Source organism: Staurois parvus, unplaced genomic scaffold, assembly GCF_062004578.1.
Source record: "Staurois parvus isolate SC_StPar_1 unplaced genomic scaffold, SC_StPar_1.0 ptg000508l, whole genome shotgun sequence".
NCBI classification, from domain to species: domain Eukaryota; kingdom Metazoa; phylum Chordata; class Amphibia; order Anura; family Ranidae; genus Staurois; species Staurois parvus.
In genome coordinates, this window is record NW_028318304.1 from 374283 (window position 1) to 380540 (window position 6258).

Consider the following 6258-nt stretch of genomic DNA (forward strand, 5'->3'; position numbering starts at 1 on the left):
AGCTTCTCAGGCACATTGTGAAATCCTCGAAGTGTGCAGTGAAATCAAGCATTTTCCTGTACAACTGTGAAGCTAAGGATGGAGTTCAGCTTTAACATATGGCTACAATTCATCCCTGTTTCCCGGGAACAGCCCCCACCTTAATCTAGAACAAATCAGAGCTTTACATGAGCGTTGTGTATCCTAACAAGAATAGGACCAGGCCACATGTGCTCAGGAGATACATGGATGAACACCTAAATCGACTTAGGTGTCTGTGGCACTATAGCTATTTATAGATAAATACTCTTCCCATTGTATGAATGGCATGCCCATATCAACTAATACCACATTGTTGCATGATTTTCGAAGTAGCTGTTTCATTATGTAACTGCTTGAAATCACAATAAACCCAAGCTGTCTGTTTCTTGGCCACCTCAGTGATGACAGGTGGAAACACCTTTCTATTCTGTACAGCCGTTCTTAAATAAGACATCTCTGTATTCTGTTTAAGGACACAGGAATTCTCTTTGAACACATTGCCAATGTTCTGATTTACTTTTTCTCCTAAATACACAGCCCTTCTCAGTTGTCAGTGCTTGGGATTCTGGCATGCCTGTAGGTGAATCACTGTATGAACATTTCATCAACATTTATGAATTTAACATTATAATTGCTGAATAGCAACATGAATGTGTATGTATATACTATATTGTGGATTTATGCCAAAGCAGTATATAGTTTTGTAGCAAAGTCATACGAGCAAATTATATAAACATGTCATGGAGATTTATATATTATACAATTAACAAAGGGTTGGTTGAAGCGAGTGCATGTAGACAAAAATTGTGAATCAGAAAAGGATAAAAAAATTAAAACATTTATTTTTTTTTTCAAAGGCACTAAACATTTAAGGACTGCTATTAAAATGATATTAAACCCAAAACCAAAAATGTAATATATTGTAGCTTGATAATCCTTACATGTAGTGGCTGGATTAGTTTGATTCTTTAGGGATTTTTCCCTTTGTTTTCACCTGGTGATCTGGCCAGTAATACACCTCCTATATTAGAATTCCCCCCCACTCTGGAAGATGGAGCACATCAGACAGCAGCATTGTCAGTCTGGAGGGAGGAAGAAGTCCTCTCAGTTTTTATGTTGCACGACGGAACAATTAGTACCCATGCAGTGGGAATGAGAGTGATTTCAGCAGTTTAAAAGACAATGGGCAATGCTTACACCAATTTTTTGCAGTCCACAAAAAGCATGTGATATCATTGCAAAAGAACAAATTTGGAGCTGAATTATTTCTGCCAGAACAAAAGGAATTTTTGTGTACTTCTAGTGTCTTTAAAAGTGTAAAACATAGATGAATTGCACAGATGTGCTACATATATATATATATATATATATATATATATATATATATATATATATATTTGTGATTTACACATTTTGCAATGTGCTATGCAAGGGTAGACACTATTAAATAAGTAAATGTATTTGTAAAAGAAATGATCCTAGCAGAGGGATGTCATTTTGATGCCAAATATGATGCCCAATCGCTACATGATTCATAACTTTGGTTCTGGCACAAAAATGGTCATAAATCTGCCAAGTATAACTTGGGAGGCAAACAGCTCCACATGGAAATCCAATCCCAACCACAAACAATCTCCAATCTCCAAACCAGTTCCAATAAAAAAAAAAAAGACAAAAATAGGAAAAACTTGGGGAAGAGTGTAAAAGAGAAAAACAACTGTAGGAGACCATGCTGACTCCAAAACAATAATGGAAATAACAATATATGAAGAGGTTTAGGTGCCCCACAATAACTCAAACACAAAACAAAAAATCAATAATGTACAACAATCTCTTTATTCCTATAACTGTACCCTGAAACCTTAACCAATTAAAATTTTATAAAATTATACTAAACTACACCCCTTGGGAGGAACTGAGGAGTAAAACCGCAAACTGCTTGTGCTTTCACCTTGAAGCCTTTTTGGGAACAACCCTAAACAGCCGTGTACTACAATATTTTGACTGCCAGTTATTCTTTGTCTTATGTTTGTTACATACCTTTATATCATTTTATTGGCATTGCTAAAGTCATCTTGCGTTCAAGTAGTAAAGTTCATGTTACATATTACTATTTGTCCGGTCACTTGGCTGATACTTTTTCATTACATGCTGATTTATTAAAGTGGTTATATTATTTGTAGGCAGTTTTATATTCCTGGAGATATATACAGTACAAGCCTGAATAAGGGACACAACTACATTTTACATTCCCTTTAAGATATGGCAGCATATGCATATAATGCATGCACATGATTTGCAGGTTTTAAGTGTAAGACTAAACAGGAATCATACACCTTTTCCTCATCAAGTTACTTTTTGTTGCTGTACTCTGCAATTGCAAGCAATCAATTAAAGCAAGGCAATTAGGACTTATTTAGCCTATATGGCAATTATGGAACAGTTCTTGAAATGCAGGGACAGAGGGGGTAGCTCATTTTAGCTTGTGTTACTTTTATTGTCATCTGTCCAGCTCTGAACACTTTTATGGAAATTCAGCATCAGAACTTGTGGCCCAAGGAGCAGCAGAGTAGATTTAGAGGTGCCACGAAACTATTTGTAACAAGTAACTAGAAGAAATATAATTTCCCTCTGCAGACATGTAATTGATGGACTCAACATACCAGTTCTAATGTTGAATGGACATTCAAATATTTACAATTTCTGGACAAGCAGTGCTTGCTTGCTCACTCACTTCTGTAACTGCCGAAACTGTGGAGCATTCGATATCAAAATTTAACAAGACAAGCTGTGAAATCCTTTATATCAGATTTCAGCACTTTGCTCCCCCACTCCTGTCAATCTGCTTTGTATTTCATTAGAGATTAAAAGGCTGGAAGGTTGCCAAGTTACTTATTGGAGGGGGGAGTAGGGTAAACTGAGCAGCTGAAATTAAAAAATTCCAGGTATGGATATTTTTACAAAGTTACATTAGTCCAGCCTACACCAATGTAAAATATGCATATACCATGCCTGTGGGAGCCTTCAAAAAGTTGGAGATCAGTGTAATAAATTGAATAATTCTTTGAGTATTTTTACCTTCCTCAGCTTTGAGTATAGGATAATATATTTGAAGGTTTTCTATTTGTGTGTATGTTTTGGTTGAACCAGATGGAATAGTGTCTTTTTTTAACCTAACTATGTAACTAACTTCTGAGGGGCTTGTCAAGGATCCGGGTATGACCAGAGATGTGTGGACTGACACAGGGAAACGCAGACTTCAGGTATAGTATAAAACAATACAATTTATTAAAGGCTAACATAAACACAGTGCAAACAAACTACACCTCCAACAGATAATAATATGTACAACACCAAACGTAGTCCGGCGGGCCGGGTCGGTAGCAAACGGACAGAGAAGGTACAAGGAGCAGGCGGAAGAGTAGTCAGGAAAAGCCGAGGTCAGTACAGGCAGAGTTCGTGCAGAGTCAGGATCAAAGCAAAGTCAGGATCAGGCAGGAAGCAGACAGGATGCAGGTACAGGGGCTCATGGGAACAATACACCAAGGCACTGACTGCAGGCCTGGCCATTCCTTAAATACACCTCCTGCAATCAGCCTCAGGTGATGGCTTGATTGCAGGAGTGAGCTTCTGGCTGCTGAGAGCACCCGCTGGCCAGCCCTGGTACTGCAGCCCACACGGCAGGTGAGTCCCACCACCAGTGGGGAATCCATTCCTGACAGGGCTGCCCTGCTGTATTGTGAACCATGACGTTGGTCACTGGGTATGGGTGTAATTCAGAGAATTCTTTGAAGTTTCCCAATGAATACAAAGCATTATATGATTGGATGTGGTGGAGAGAATAATATTACCAACCCACCTCTCCACCTCATTGAGAAAATGCAAACGCTCTGTAAATGGCACCTGTGCTGAGCGGTCGGCCTCCTGAGTTTAGAGTGCAGCAGGTCAGCCACTTGGCATGGCACCTGGAAGCATGTTGATTTAACTGTAGTAGCGGTGTCTACTACAGTGATTTCCAGTTACTAGAGGGATCCCACAGGTATGGTATAAGCTTAGTTACATTGGTCTAAGCTGGACCAATGTAACTTTGTAAAAATATCCATACCTGGAATTCTTCTTTAAACTGGGAGTAATTTTGTGCTGTAAACTTTGGGGATAAATTGTGCTTGTAGCTACTGAAGGCTTGTTTAAAACCCTATTTACTGCTTGTTAAAATGTCTATGTCACTTACCTTGAAAAACCTAAACACAGGCTTCCTACAACAGAAGACTGAATACTTACCTCTCTGATGAGCTATTGTAAGAGGTGTAGAAAATAGGCAGCCCCATAAAAGTTAAATCCAAAGCCTAATACCTAATATAACAGTAATCTATCTTTGTCAATAGAAGATACTAGTGATTGCATTTTTATTGTACCATCACAAGAGGGCAGAACTACTTCCTGTGATAATAGGAAGACACAGAAGTAGGAACTAAAAGTCTAACACTTTGTTTCCTACAGGACAGTGATTACAGTGAACATATCCAGTCACATGTAATTAAGGGTTTTCTGTGTTTGTTACAGGTAAGCAGGAGGCTGTTTAACATGATAAATAGGACAAAATGACTTAACATGTGCCCTGGTGGTTAGCAAATGTCGCTGTTACTATTATGCAATCAGATTATTTGTAGCATAAATGTGAATATATATTGCAGCTATGTGATTTGGCGCTAAGATACAGGGAATGTGATTTCTCTATTGTAATACGCTATTGTTATGCAGAATAGGTCACTAGCATATCTGCAGAGGTCTAGATATTCAGTATTGCAATTAAAGATGTTTATTAATGTATATGAAAATACTTATTAATCTATATGGAAATATTTAGTAATGTATAGAGGACAGTGATTACAGTGAACATATCCAGTAACATGTAATTAAGGGTTTTCGGTGTTTGTTACAGCCATTCCTAATAAAACACTTCTGGTTTCACCCGACCCATCCTTCGCACAGTTGAATTATTTACCGCATGTGCAACAAAATTGGCGCCCAACGTGGGGCCGGGTGAAAGGAACGCCGAAAGGTCACGGAGGTGAAAAGGAGTGACTACACTGTCCGTGGTGAAGTTACAGAAAAACATTAGGAGTATGGATATCGAAAAGTTGCAAGATGAAATCAGTGAACACCCGATTCACATGACAGTCAATGATCTCATGGAGACTTGCCAGTTTATAAAGGCCTCCGAAGCAAGTATGGCAAAAGGAAAAACCCGGCGCCATTACATGCGGATAGTGAATGAGGTGTTAGATGAACTGGTAGAGACAAAGTGAAGAAGTGGTTACACAATTTCTGCAGGCAACTAAGAAATTCATTGGTGAGTTAGAGAAGAGAGATAACATGGAAGCACCAAGCGATTGTGGCAAAGACCCTCAAGCAGAACAACAGTTAAAGGATTTAAAACAGCAATACTACAGTATCCAGGAAAAACTTCAAGAAACAGCCAAGATGATAGAAGGACAGATGAAAGAACTTAGCACTAAAGACAAAGACTCAAAAGGAAGTCCTGCAAATCAAGACCCTAATCTAGTTGCTCAGAGACTTTCCCATACTAACTTGCCAGAAGTTACAATCAGAAAGGACTTTAAAATTGCTGGTCAGATAGGTGAAAAGGAACAGAAAGATAAGCTGTCCTATACTAACCTCATGCACCAGATTGACATGGGACTGCAAAAGGTATATCCCGAGTCAGAGCTTGTGGAAGCTGTGGTGAAAGCCATTAGTCCTGGGTCAAGTCTCAGAGGCATGCTAGAGCTGAAGAGTGGACTGACCCTAGTGCCACTCAAGAGAATCCTAAAAAGCCATTATAAAGAGGAAAATGCTTCTGAACTATACCAACAATTGATTAATATATCACAGAATAGTAAAGAGACTCCCCAGAACTTCCTATTTAGGGCCATTGCATTGAAGGACCGTTTGCTGTTCGTTTCACAAGGGGAAGGTTCAGATGAACACTTCGACACTGAATTTATACAAAAGAAATTCTTAAGGTCAGTGGGCACCGGACTGAGAAGTGACCATATCAAGTTCCAACTAAAACAACACTTGGACGATCCTACAGTCTCAGATGAGTTGCTCATAGAGAAGATGAATGAGGCTACAAACATGGAGATGGAAAGGGAGCAGAAACAAAAGAAATCTGAGCACAGGAACCTGACGAAGGGAAGAGAGTGCCAGGCCAACATCCTCCATTGTTCTCAG

At 39.0% G+C, this 6258-nt stretch overlaps 1 long non-coding RNA gene across 1 annotated transcript; it reads left to right on the top strand.

Moving 5' to 3' along the window:
* The first annotated feature begins 4332 nt into the window (after positions 1 to 4332).
* On the top strand, positions 4333 to 4997 carry LOC149451906 (uncharacterized). The gene is made up of 2 exons (XR_016314968.1): positions 4333 to 4584; positions 4964 to 4997. It is a non-coding gene; the product is annotated as an uncharacterized LOC149451906 (long non-coding RNA).
* The last annotated feature ends 1261 nt before the right edge of the window (positions 4998 to 6258 follow it).